The sequence below is a fragment of the Taudactylus pleione genome, unplaced genomic scaffold (assembly GCF_031769625.1).
Source record: "Taudactylus pleione unplaced genomic scaffold, aTauple2 ptg000584l, whole genome shotgun sequence".
In the NCBI taxonomy this organism is placed as follows: Eukaryota; Metazoa; Chordata; class Amphibia; order Anura; family Myobatrachidae; genus Taudactylus; species Taudactylus pleione.
The window spans coordinates 1,505,150-1,518,230 of NW_028284986.1; the positions used below are offsets into that span (position 1 = coordinate 1,505,150).

Below are 13,081 nucleotides of genomic sequence, written 5' to 3' on the forward strand. Positions count from 1 at the left end.
CACCTGTGAACACTGCTGTACATTACACTGGTATCGTGCCTATGATCTGTACCTATCCTAAGCTCCCTGCTGTTTCTTTCTCAAGTTATGTCAGAAATTCAGAGGCGCCTCAGTCAGCGTTAGCACAGGCTATTCCTCCCTGGTAGGGAGGTGGTTAAATTGGCTGACACGGGGGGGGGGAGTGGGGGGGAATGCTGTATATGATTCTACAGACACAGCGGTGGCTGACAGCTCTGGTGGGAGTGGGTGGAGAGTTTGGGGTGGGCATTGATATTTCCTTCAGACCCTCATTAATATTGCCATGCAGACTAATTTGCAATAAGAGGGCTGTTGGGTTTCCAGGCTGCAGTAATCTCTCCCTGTCCGCTTCCATCTCGCTCAGGACTTGTCAGTGTGAAGTCCCCTCTGCTCCAGCTTTGGTCCATCGTTCCTGCTTTCCTGGGAGCCTGTTTTGTGGACAGTTTTGCGGAGTAGCTGTGCGTGGTTATTTCTGTGTACATGTGTGACATGGAGGAGGAGGGGGTACGGAGGGGGGGGGGTTGCCTTGTATAAGTAAGGCTGGAAGCAGGAGGCAGCAGGAGAGGAGGAGCACACTCTCACAAGGAGCAGAGGTTTTCTTGCGTTCGATGTGCAGCTTTTCCTTCGCGTGATTGGTCTTCGCCACTCTGCAAGTTCCCCCGGCTTGCCCAGCAAGCACCAACTGGATTACTGCAAGTTCTGCGGATAGCACATGGTGTTACAAGTGTTGCGTGTTTGTTGCTGGTCTATTGCCATTTAGCCCGGCTTGTGTTTTTGGAGGCCAGTCAGTGGGTGTGGGGCACACCCATCTCCTCTCTGTCTCCCAATTGGCACAGAGGTCTCACCTGTCTCCGCATCGGGCCAGGGGTGCAGCGGGCCAGTCTAACACCTGCCCTGGACTTCTTTCTGGAGCAGCGAAAGTTTTCTGTTCCCCCCGGTTGGGCTCTGCCTCCTGTCTGGGTTGCTTGGTGTAGTGGGGTAAAGATCACAAGGTAAGTGCCCAGGGTGTGTGGTAGGAGCTCCAGGACGTGATGGAGCCTGCTGGCCAGATGCCACCTGTAGGATGCTCCTCCTGAAGAGTGGGGCTGTGACCTTGGCTGGCCGCATTAGTCCTGACAGTATGATATGTTACTGGTGAGTCCTATCCCGGTGTTTGCTGGAGATGTGACTTCTGGAAGACTGAGGGGAACTATTGGAATTGTTACTTCGGTAGCTGCTTTCAGACGTTGCATGTTTCCCTGCCAGATGGTAATTAATCCGCGACATTAAATGGGTACATCTCTTAGATGGTCAGCTTCTCTGATCAGTGCTTGTTGTAGGCGGCTACACTTAGTACTTATATAGTGCAGCCTTCATAACATTGGATCTTGTTCTTCATTCTCCACCGCAGGACTTAATGGTCTCAGCTCCAGCATTTCAGGATTGTGCTTTTATATCTCTGACTTGTATTGTTGTTCTGTTCAGTCGTTTAAACACCTCCTTACCGGGTTGGTTATGGGTTATCGGCAGTCGGGATCTGGCGATGCCAAGATTCCGACAGAGTTAACATACCGACACTTGTTAGTTTGTATTCTAACCCTCCCTTTCTCAGTACCCTAACCTTCCCTTTCTCAGTACCCTAACCCTCCCTTTCTCAGTACCCTAACCCTCCCTTTCTCAGTACCCTAACCCTAACCTTTTCATTCTCAGTACCCTAACCCTCCCTTTCTCAGTACCCTAACCCTCCCTTTCTCAGTATCTTAACCCTCCCTTTCTTAGTACTCTAACCTTCCCTTCCTCAGTACCCTAACCCTCCCTTCCTCAGTATCCTAACCCTAACCTTCTCATTCTCAGTACCCTAACCCTCCTTTTCTCAGTACCCTAACCCTCCCTTTCTCAGTATCTTAACCCTCCCTTTCTTAGTACCCTAACCCTCCCTTCCTCAGTACCCTAACCCTCCCTTCCTCAGTATCCTAACCCTCTCTTTCTCAGTACTCTAACCCTCCCTTTCTCAGTACCCTAACCCTCCCTTCCTCAGTACCCTTACCCTCTCTTTCTCAGTACTCTAACCCTCCCTTTCTTAGTACTCTAACCTTCCCTTCCTCAGTACCCTAACCCTCCCTTCCTCAGTACCCTAACCCTCCCTTTCTCAGTACCCTAACCTTCCCTTTCTCAGTACCCTAACCCTCCCTTTCTCAGTACCCTAACCCTCCCTTTCTCAGTACCCTAACCCTCCCTTTCTCAGTACCCTAACCCTAACCTTCTCATTCTCAGTACAATAACCCTCCCTTTCTCAGTACCCTAACCCTCCCTTTCTCAGTATCTTAACCCTCCCTTTCTTAGTACTCTAACCTTCCCTTCCTCAGTACCCTAACCCTCCCTTCCTCAGTATCCTAACCCTCTCTTTCTCAGTACTCTAACCCTCCCTTTCTCAGTACCCTAACCCTCCCTTCCTCAGTACCCTAACCCTCTCTTTCTCAGTACTCTAACCCTCCCTTTCTTAGTACTCTAACCTTCCCTTCCTCAGTACCCTAACCCTCCCTTCCTCAGTACCCTAACCCTCCCTTTCTCAGTACCCTAACCTTCCCTTTCTCAGTACCCTAACCCTCCCTTTCTCAGTACCCTAACCCTCCCTTCCTCAGTACCCTAACCCTCCCTTTCTCAGTACCCTAACCCTCCCTTTCTCAGTACCCTAACCTTCCCTTTCTCAGTACCCTAACCCTCCCTTTCTCAGTACCCTAACCCTCCCTTCCTCAGTACCCTAACCCTCCCTTTCTCAGTACCCTAACCTTCCCTTTCTCAGTACCCTAACCCTCCCTTTCTCAGTACCCTAACCCACTCTGTCTCAGTACCCTAACCTTCCCTTTCTCAGTACCCTAACCCTCCCTTCCTCAGTACCCTAACCCTCCCTTCCTCAGTACCCTAACCCACTCTTTCTCAGTACCCTAACCTTCCCTTTCTCAGTACCCTAATCTTCCCTTTCTCAGTACCCTAACCCTCCCTTCCTCAGTACCCTAACTAACTCTTTCTCAGTACCCTAACCCACTCTTTCTCAGTACCCTAACCCTAACCTTCCCTTTCTCAGTACCCTAACCTTCCCTTTCTCAGTACCCTAACCCTCCCTTTCTCAGTACCCTAACCCTCCCTTTCTCAGTACCCTAACCTAACCCTCCCTTTCTCAGTACCCTAACCCTAACCCTCTCTTTCTCAGAACCCTAACCTTCCCTTTCTCAGTACCCTAACCCTCCCCTCCTGGTGCCTGACGGTCGGTATTCTGGAGCCGGGATCCCAGCTGCTGTCGGGATGCATACCGTCAGCTGGGGGATGCTTATCTCCTTACCCCAGACTACCAACCACATCCCCTCCTCTGAGGCTGAGGGTCGGCAAGTTTATGTTAACGAAACAATTCCCCCAGCCACCCAAATCTTGCTGACTACCAGAGTTAATACTGGTTTCTGGCTCAGAGGGTCCAATCTTACCGCCTTTTTTTCTTTATCGTGCTCTATATATTAACTCATAGTGGCTATAGAAAACCTGTAGCTCTCTGGCTGTTGTATAACTACAAGTCCAAGCATTTGCTGCTTGTCTAATGCGTTGGAGGGCTGCAAGCTGCTGTGGCCGGGGACCTTTTTCATGGCCCAGGCTCTGCACTATGGGATCAGTGCTGGTATAAGCTGAATTTATAGGCACATTAAGGGGGTCCGGGTCACATTTGCTGGTCGCTGCGTAGTTTATCTGCAAACTCCAGACACTCACCGGAAAGGCGGATCATTGTGCTAATCCTGAGCGGAAAGGCTTGTTGGAAAACATTCTAAAAGACTGCTCGGCAATATTATATATATATATATATATATATATATATAGAGAGAGAGAGGCTAACCTAACCCCCCCCAACCCTCCCTTAGGGATGCCTACCCTGAACCTCCCCCTCTAAGTGCCTAACTTTAACACCCCTTCCCCTAGCCTAACCCTCCCGGGGGGCTGCCTAACCCCAATTCCCCCCCCCCACCACGAGCCCCTAACCTAACCCTTCCCCCCCCCCCCCCCCCCACGGCTGTCCGCACCTGGCTCACCTTTGATCAGGGTGCCGGGCATAGGTAAAATGACAGGCGTCAGGATTTCGACGCCTGTCATTAGACCCTTGCCGGGACTAGACTGTCGGCATCCTGACTGCATACCCTGCATACACACGGCCACCTCCATCACCTGTCCTCTGTGTCCTCTGTGTTCTTCTGTCTGGCTCAGGTCCTCTTCTGTGACCTCAGTGTAATAACCACCCTGCAGATTCTCCCTTATTCCCCTGTTCTGCAGAACGGAACACGCACCCTAATTAGGTTCACGCTGGATTCTATTATGAAATATAGTGACACGGGGAGGTGTATTACCCTAGGGGTTGTAGATGTCTAGATTGGATCCGGTGAACTCTTCTTTTTAATTCACAACAAGAACGAAAGTAAATTACAAACTTTGTAAATAGAAAAAAGTTGAGATAATTACTTAGAACATTGGGTCTGATTTAGTGATGGACACAATACTGCAACTCTCCTGGCGAGCGCGCAGAGTTCTCAAGCTGTGAAAGCATTTCCGATGGCTAATTTATGCACGCCTGCCAAATGGCGTTTAAACAGTCAGACACGCCTGCGTTCATTTAACCCCCCCCCAAACTCTGACCACATCACAGTCACTTTGCAAATGATTCCTTTGTGCGTAGGTGATCGCGATGCATGCGCAGTGCGACTTATGCTCATGTTTAATGTCAAATAATTACCCGATCTGCCTAAATCGCAGAATTGCGTCCGTTGCGGAATCACAGGCTCTCAGATGGTAGCTGAATCGTTAGAATATTTATTCAAGTCAGCTACGTACAGGATCGCACTTGCGACAGGATTTACGTCCATCTCTGAATGAGGCCCATTCACTTTAGCGTATTATATTTTTTTCGAAAAAATAAAATAAAAGGGTCTCGTGTATACAATATTCTATAAAAGCTGCTTTTTAATGGGTAGCATCAATATTGGTTGTAGCCAATAAATTCACTGGGGTCTGGTGCCTAGAAGTGTCTGCTTATCAATTCAGGAGTGCCTCGTGCCTCATGCCTCAGTGATGTCACTGATTCATAGCGCTCAGCCCACAATACGGCAGTTTGCGTTGTGAGAAGATGGCGAGTGCTCAATTAATTGGTGTCGGGATGTTTTTCTGTTTAGTGGCCCCTTTTTTTCCCCTAAATATATGGTCCTAGGGTCTAATTCCAAGATGTACGTAACCCCAATGTGTACAGACATCTCCACTGCGCACGTGCAGATCTGGGGGTGCAAAGTCGCTCGCAGTGCCCCAAACGCCGCAGCATAATTGTCATGCTGCTGGCATTGGGGGCGGCCAATGGAGCACTCCAGAAAACAGGGGGCGTTTCTGAGGCCAGTGACACAGCGAGACTGTCCCCGGCAGCGTGATTTACCTGGACATTCTGAGTAACCCAAGGGTCACAGCTGATCAGAGGGTCACTCAGCTGATCCAATGATGCGTCTTTGGATGCAGCAGCAGATCAGAGAGAGCGACAGCGCGCATCTTTTTATTTAAGATGACTTTTGCATATTTTCGCAGAGCCGCTGAGTACAAAGACGCAGCGTAGCACAGCGGCTGCCCCCATCTCTGAACCAGGCCCTGTGTACTTTAGGTACGGCGCGTTTCTTTATAAAACTTTTTGTAAATTCACGGCTGTTGTATCGTATTTGCTATGCACTAGAGGCTTGGTTCCGTAGCGTGTACAGTAGGCTGTTGCGTTCTACAGCGCAGATCCTTCCAGATAATTCACACCATTGGTCCCCATTAGAGGAATGCTACTAAGACCCTATTCAGAGCCGTAACTAGACTATTTGGTACCCTGTGCCAGAAAGAGCACTGGTGCCCCCACGCCCATGTTTTTCAAATAGGGTCATAAGATGCACACCCGAAAGGGCCATGGCCTCATGGGGAAGGTAAGATATAGAGGAGTTCTGCTCTACTTTGTTTGTGTTGAAAGAGATAGGGGAGGCCAGGAGATGCTGGGGATAAATAGGGAGATAATATAGTGCACCTGAGAGAGGGCCATGGCCTCATGGGGAAGGGCCAGGGAAGAGAGAGGGGAGGCCAGGAGATGCTGGGGATAAATAGGGACATAATATAGTGCACCTGAGAGAGGGCCATGGCCTCATGGGGAAGGGCCAGGGAAGAGATAGGGGAGGCCAGGAGATGCTGGGGATAAATAGGAACATAATATAGTGCACCTGAGAGAGGGCCATGGCCTCATGGGGAAGGGCCAGGGAAGAGATAGGGGAGGCCAGGAGATGCTGGGGATAAATAGGGACATAATATAGTGCCCCTGAGAGAGGGCCATGGCCTCATGGGGAAGAGATAGGGGAGGCCAGGAGATGCTGGGGATAAATTGGGACATAATATAGTGCACCTGAGAGAGGGCCATGGCCTCATGGGGAAGGGCCAGGGAAGAGATAGGGGAGGCCAGGAGATGCTGGGGATAAATAGGGACATAATATAGTGCACCTGAGAGAGGGCCATGGCCTCATGGGGGAAGGGCCAGGGAAGAGATAGGGGAGGCCAGGAGATGCTGGGGATAAATAGGGACATAATATAGTGCACCTGAGAGAGGGCCATGGCCTCATGGGGAAGGGCCAGGGAAGAGATAGGGGAGGCCAGGAGATGCTGGGGATAAATAGGGACATAATATAGTGCACCTGAGAGAGGGCCATGGCCTCATGGGGGAAGGGCCAGGGAAGAGATAGGGGAGGCCAGGAGATGCTGGGGATAAATAGGGACATAATATAGTGCACCTGAGAGAGGGCCATGGCCTCATGGGGAAGGGCCAGGGAAGAGATAGGGGAGGCCAGGAGATGCTGGGGATAAAAGAAGAGGAAGCTACAAGCGAGAATGATAATAAACAGGAAAAGTGACAGACCCGAACAGCGCCCCCTGCCCTGCGGTGCCCTGTGCCCATAGCACAGATCACACTACTCTAGTTACGGTCCTGACCCTATTACACTCACTGGTCATCTCCAGATGGGATTACTGTAACCTCCTCCTATCTGGCCTCCCCAAATCCCATCTCTCTCCTCTCCAGTCTGTCCTCAATGCTGCTGCTCAGCTCATCTTCCTCTCCAAACGCTCTACATCTGCCTCCCCTCTCCTACAAGCCCTCCACTGGCTCCCCTTCCCCTTCAGAACCCAATTCAAGGTTCTCACGCTCGCTTACAAAGCCCTCAGCCATTCCTCTCCCATTTACATCTCTGATCTCATCTCCCTTCACTCTCCTCTCTGCTCTCTTCGTTCAACAAATGCACGCCACCCTTCATACCAACTGATTATCTCCTCCCACTCCCGCCTCCAAGACCTTGCCCGCGCTGCTCCCCACCTCTGGAACTCTCTCCCTCTCCCCATCAGACTCTCCACCTCTCTACAATCCTTCAAACGGGCTCTCAAGACCCACTATTTCATCATAGCCTTCCAGCTCTCATCCTAACCCGCTGCTCCATGCTCCTTCCTCCCTGCCTACCCCATCTGTGTCACCCCTGTCGGTCTGCCCCTCCCCTTTAGAATGTAAGCTCTTACGAGCAGGGCCCTCTTCCCTCTTGTGCTTCTCCATACTTTATTTTCATCTACTCCTTACTCCCCACAAGGGCACCTAACACTGGGTTGCTTATGCTCCTGCTTATCTAGGTGTTATGATCACCAATGTAGCTATGTATATTCTCCATGTCCTTGTCCTGCATTGCATTGTATTGTACTGTAAGTCACTTTTCTGGTTATGTACTGTGTAAGGCGCTGCGGAACACTTGTGGCACCATATAAATAAACAATAGTAATAATAAATAGACGGCTCTCTGGCGAATTGTTAGAATTATGAATGTAGCCGATCATTAGTTAGTTTCCTCTTACTGTGGCGGAACACCTAATTCTGCTGAATTCTAAACCCAGTCTTACATTGCTGTTTTCAGCATTTACACAAACGTTTCTTCCGCTCCCACTCATTTTAGGGTTCTCTTCAATTTCTAGGGCGAGGCACGGGGCGCGGAGAGCAGTGTAGGAACAAGTGTGAGACGGCTCAGGAATGTGTCAGGGCCGATCTGAAGTCCTTATTGTGACATGTCATCTCCCCCTTCCCCTTTGCACAGTAAATGGAGATACTTTCAGTAACCGAGCACATGGGATTCCAGCAGTCAGAATGCTGATGCCGGAATCTCAACACTTATCAGAATCCCCGGCACTGGCATCCCGACCGCTGGACTCTTGAAGGTAAGTAGCGGGGTTAGGGCGAGGGTTACTGCTAGGGGTTAGGCACTAGGGGGAGGGTTAGGCACTAGGGGGGGAGGGCTAGACACTAGGGGGGGAGGGTTAGACACTAGGGGGGGAGGGTTAGACACTGGGGGGAAGGGTTAGGCACTAGGGGGAGGGTTATGGTTAAGCTCTAGGAGGGAGGAGTTAGGTTTAGGCACTGGGGGGGAGTTAGGTTTAGGCACTGGGGGAGTTAGGTTTAGGCACTGGGGGGGAGTTAGGTTTAGGCACTGGGGATGGAGGGTTAGGGTTAGGCACTGGGGAGGGAGGGTTAGGGTTAGGCACTGGGGAGGGAGGGTTAGGCACTGGGGAGGGAGGGTTAGGGTTAGGCACTGGGGAGGGTGGGTTAGGGTTAGGCACTGGGGAGGGAGGGTTAGGCACTGGGGAGGGAGGGTTAGGTTTAGGCACTGGGGAGGGAGGGTTAGGTTTAGGCACTGGGGAGGCAGGGTTTGGTTTAGGCACTGGAGAGGGAGGGTTTGGTTTAGGCACTGGAGAGGGAGGGTTCGGTTTAGGCACTGGGGAGGGAGGGTTCGGGTTAGGCACTGGAGAGGGAGGGTTCGGTTTAGGCACTGGAGAGGGAGGGTTAGGGTTAGGCACTGGGGAGGGAGGGTTAGGTTTAGGCACTGGGGAGGGAGGGTTAGGCTTAGGCACTGGGGAGGGAGGGTTAGGTTTAGGCACTGGGGAGGGAGGGTTAGGTTTAGGCACTGGGGAGGGAGGGAGGGTTAGGGTTAGGCACTGGGGCGGGAGGGTTTGGTTTAGGCACTGGAGAGGGAGGGTTTGGATTAGGCACTGGAGAGGGAGGGTTTGGATTAGGCACTGGAGAGGAAGGGTTTGGATTAGGCACTGGAGAGGGAGGGTTAGGTTAGTATACTTATGTGTAGATGTCGGGATTTGAACCTGGTCGGGATGCTGGCATCTCGGTTTCTGACCCCCAGGATCCCGAGCAGGCATCCCATACCCATCTCCAGTAAATGTTATAGGCCATATTGCATTATTATACACATTGGGGCTGATTATGAGTTGGAAGAGAAGCATAAAAACCATCTTGCAATGCCAGGGGCGCAAATACAGATGTGATGACGTACGCCTCGTGCCGCATAGCCCCATTTATCGCATCACAGACATTGCTACTTAGCTGCTCCAGATCACTAATACGAAGCACCTAGGGCCTGATTCAGAGCCGAACGCTCTGACCAGAGCGCTCGCTCTGAATCAGTGCCCTCCTCCCTGAAAATGGAGCGGCCTCCTGGCCGCTCGCATAGCTGTGGGTTACCACGCCCCCGGCGTCTGGCAGCCACGCCCCCGGCAAGCCCACCAAAGGGGGCGTGCTGTCACTCACCATCGACAGCACTCCCCCTTTGGTGCGAGACCCCGAGCGACGTATTCCTCGTCGCTCGCCGGGTCTCGAGCAAGCGCATGACGGAGCTCCCTCTGTCGTGCGCATGCGCATTTGCACAACATTGACCCGCTTGCGAGTGTCCTTTGCTCGCGAGCGGGTCTGAATGACCCCCCCTAGTACGCTGCCGGCCTGATCTGAGTTGCGCACAAAAGTGCTGTTAGCAGCGAATATCGGCGGTCGCCCGTGTTTGACTTACTGCAAACACTGCTACAAACCAAACTCCTTTCCCAGTGTACGTCCGTTTGTCTGAATGTGCGAGGACTGAGACGCCCACATTTAGCGCCTGTGCGCGCTGTAATACCGATTGGTTTCCCTTATTCGCCACCATCGGTTGCACCATGGAAGATTACTCCAGCCCTACGGCAGGTGCAGCTTCTCCGTCTGACCACGGAGTGGTCGGCATTGCGTGCAGATTGCGTGTGGATCTGAATCAGGCCCTGGGAGTAAACTAAACAAGACTGCTGAAAAACTATGCATTATGGGAGAATCGCGCCAGGTCTCTCACGCCGCGTGGTGTGAGGCAGCGTTCCCTGTGAGGCCGCGTTCCCTGTGAGGCAGCGTTCCCTGTGAGGCAGCGTTCCATGTGAGGCAGCATTCCCTGTGAGGCAGCGTTCCCTCCGAAGGAGCGTTCCCTGTGAGGCAGCGTTCCCTGTGAGGCCGCGTTCCCTCCGAGGCAGCGTTCCCTGTGAGGCAGCGTTCCCTGTGAGGCAGCGTTCCCTGTGAGGCGGCGTTCCCTGTGAGGCAGCGTTCCCTGTGAGGCAGCGTTCCCTCCGAGGCAGCGTTCCCTGTGAGGCAGCGTTCCCTCCGAGACAGCGTTCCCTGTGAGGAATCCAGACCGTCGGGATTCTGTAATCTGGTCAGACAGCCCTATACCCAGCCGGGCCACCTTACGTGGTACCGTGCGTTGTACAATCAGCCCTGAAATCGCATCCTCAGAACCTGGATCTCTGATTATAAAAGCTGATTGTTACCCTGAATGCTCTCATCACTAAGCCAGGCCCATTAGCGATCCCCAATGGCAGCTTCTTATTATTAAGGCAGAGAGAAAAGCTTACAGGCTGCCCGGAAAGTAACAGGAACCATATTTTCCTTGTGGATACTGAAAGGCACCAGGATTTTGTTTTGACTAATTGATATATAAAACAAAATAACAAATTGAAGTCGTCTAGCACAACACAGCGGCAATTTGCCAGCATTAATCTCCCGCTCCGGAGACTGTAAATATTTCACTCCGCACAGATTTAGTGTCGGCATTTTATGCGCGTTCAGGATGGAGATTCTGCCGGTTGTAGCAGCGCCAGTGAAGTGTTTTCATCACTTTTTAAATGGGATAATTCAGTCACTTGCACATATGTGTTTATCATATAATCGGCTTTTTCAGATTGATTTAGCACCCTTGTAAATTTGTGTGACATCTCTAATGTATTCATTTCGAGTTTGTCACAAGTCCCAGTTTTACCATTAATCTGCCATGAGGGCTTTTCTATCGGGATGTAGTTAAGAGCTGCCGGTCTCTATACCGACGCTGGAATCCCGACAAGGGAGTTAATACAGTAGGCGTCGAATTACTGACGCCTATCTCAATTCCCAACTCCGGAATCCAGGAGGACGCGTGCCCTAACGAAAGTAAGACACCCCGTAGTGCTATCCGCAGGGAAGGGGGGGGGAGGTTAGGTTTAGGTCAGTTAGCGGGGTTAGCGTTTTGGAGGGCGGAGGGTTGGGGTTAGACCCCACTGTGGGGGGTTAGGTTTAGGCACTAAGGGAGGAGGGTTTGGCACGAAGGGGGGAGATTTAGGTTTAGGCACTAACTGAGAGGGTTAGGGTGCGTGGTGGTGAGGGTTGGGGTTAGGCTACAAGAAGGGAGTGTTAGGGGGAGAAGGGGGAGGGTAAGTATACTTTCTTGACCCCTGGCGGGATACAAACAATCGGGATGCCGCTGTTGGTATTGTGATAGGAGGCATCCCACCAGCCGCCATTACATACCCATTCCCTTCTATCAGTATACGAGATGTGGCTATTAAATACCGGGACTGATGCTATAATTTATGTTTAATTACATTAAGTCCATTTTAACTCCGTTCTCCTTGTTTGTACTCACCGGCTGCATCCACTCACCCCTGTATTCTTATTCCCCATTGGTCAGTAGCTCATTATCTGTTACCTCAGTAACTGATGCAAAACGGGTTCCCTAGAATACAGATATGACATCAGGGAAAAGAAAGAAGTCACACGGTGCTTGGTCAGGCGAGTATGGAGGGTGTTCTAGCACTGCTATGTGTTTTGCCGCCAATAACTGCCTCACAGCGAGTGCTGTGTGGGCTGGTGCATTTTCCTGTGGGAGGATGAAACCATTTTTCCACAGCTCCGTCCTCTTTCTTCTGATTCTTTCCCGTAAAGTTCCTAGAACATTTTCGTAGTAATGTTGATGCGCTGTTGCGCCTTCTGGTACGTAGTCTTCTAAAATAACACTCTAGATACGGTGTTTTGTCTCAGGATCATACTGGGAGATCCATGTTTCATCACTGGTAATAACATTATCTAAAAAGTTCAAATCTGCTTCAATTTGCTTCAAAATGTCTGTGCAAATTTGTCTCCGATGTTCCTTCTGCTCGGCAGTGAGAAGCCATGGAACCATCTTAGCACATACAAGATCTTGATGAAAACTTGCCTAACTGTTTCTTTGTCGATGTTTACCATCTCTACTGTCATTTGGATGCTGAGGGGCTGATTCAGAGCCGCTCGTAAGCGGCCGCTCGTTCGCTCCGAGCGATGTTCGCACAACTGCGCATGCGTATAGGTCATAATGCGCATGCGCCAACCAGTCATTGCGGTCAGAAATCGAGAGCTCGCAAAACAGCGAGTGCCTGCTAATTTGAGTGACAGGATGAGGCGTTTGTGGGTGGTAACAGGGGAAGGTGCTTGAAAACGGGGAGTAGAGATCCGAACGCAGGCGTGCCAAAAGGTCAAAATGGGCGTTTTAAGGGTGTGCATAATTAACAAAGCAGCGTCATCGACCACGTCACTTGGTTGTTTCTTAGCCAGAACTGTTCGCATGATTGCGGTAGGAAAATCCAACCACGAGCAGTTCAGACGCCTTTCGATGTACTCGATTAATCTAATAAATAGCGGAGATGACGTAGGATGCGAGCGGCCAGGGGGCGTTTTTACAAAATAGCGAGTGCATGTTTCGTTCGCTCGCTCAGACATAGAGGCGTCAACAGACCGCAAAGAGCGAGCGCTCTATTTAAATAGTCGGCCCCTTTTTCTGAACGAGCGAGCGCAAATAGCGTCCGGCTCTGAATCAGGCCCTGAGTTTTTTGAAATTCTTAAAAATGTTCTAATTTTTTTTCCACATTTTCATTT

General features: G+C 51.1%; 1 protein-coding gene across 3 annotated transcripts in view; it reads left to right on the forward strand.

Annotated features, from left to right (window-relative positions):
* Positions 1–681: 681 nt before the first annotated feature.
* LOC148481366 (protein unc-13 homolog B-like) overlaps positions 682–13,081 on the forward strand; it is a 296,399-nt gene continuing 283,999 nt past the window's right edge. For all 3 annotated transcript variants that reach the window (XM_088453621.1, XM_088453622.1, XM_088453623.1), the window contains exon 1: positions 682–1,010. The gene's annotated coding sequence lies outside the window, so the exon portion shown is untranslated. The remainder of the gene's footprint in view (positions 1,011–13,081) is intronic.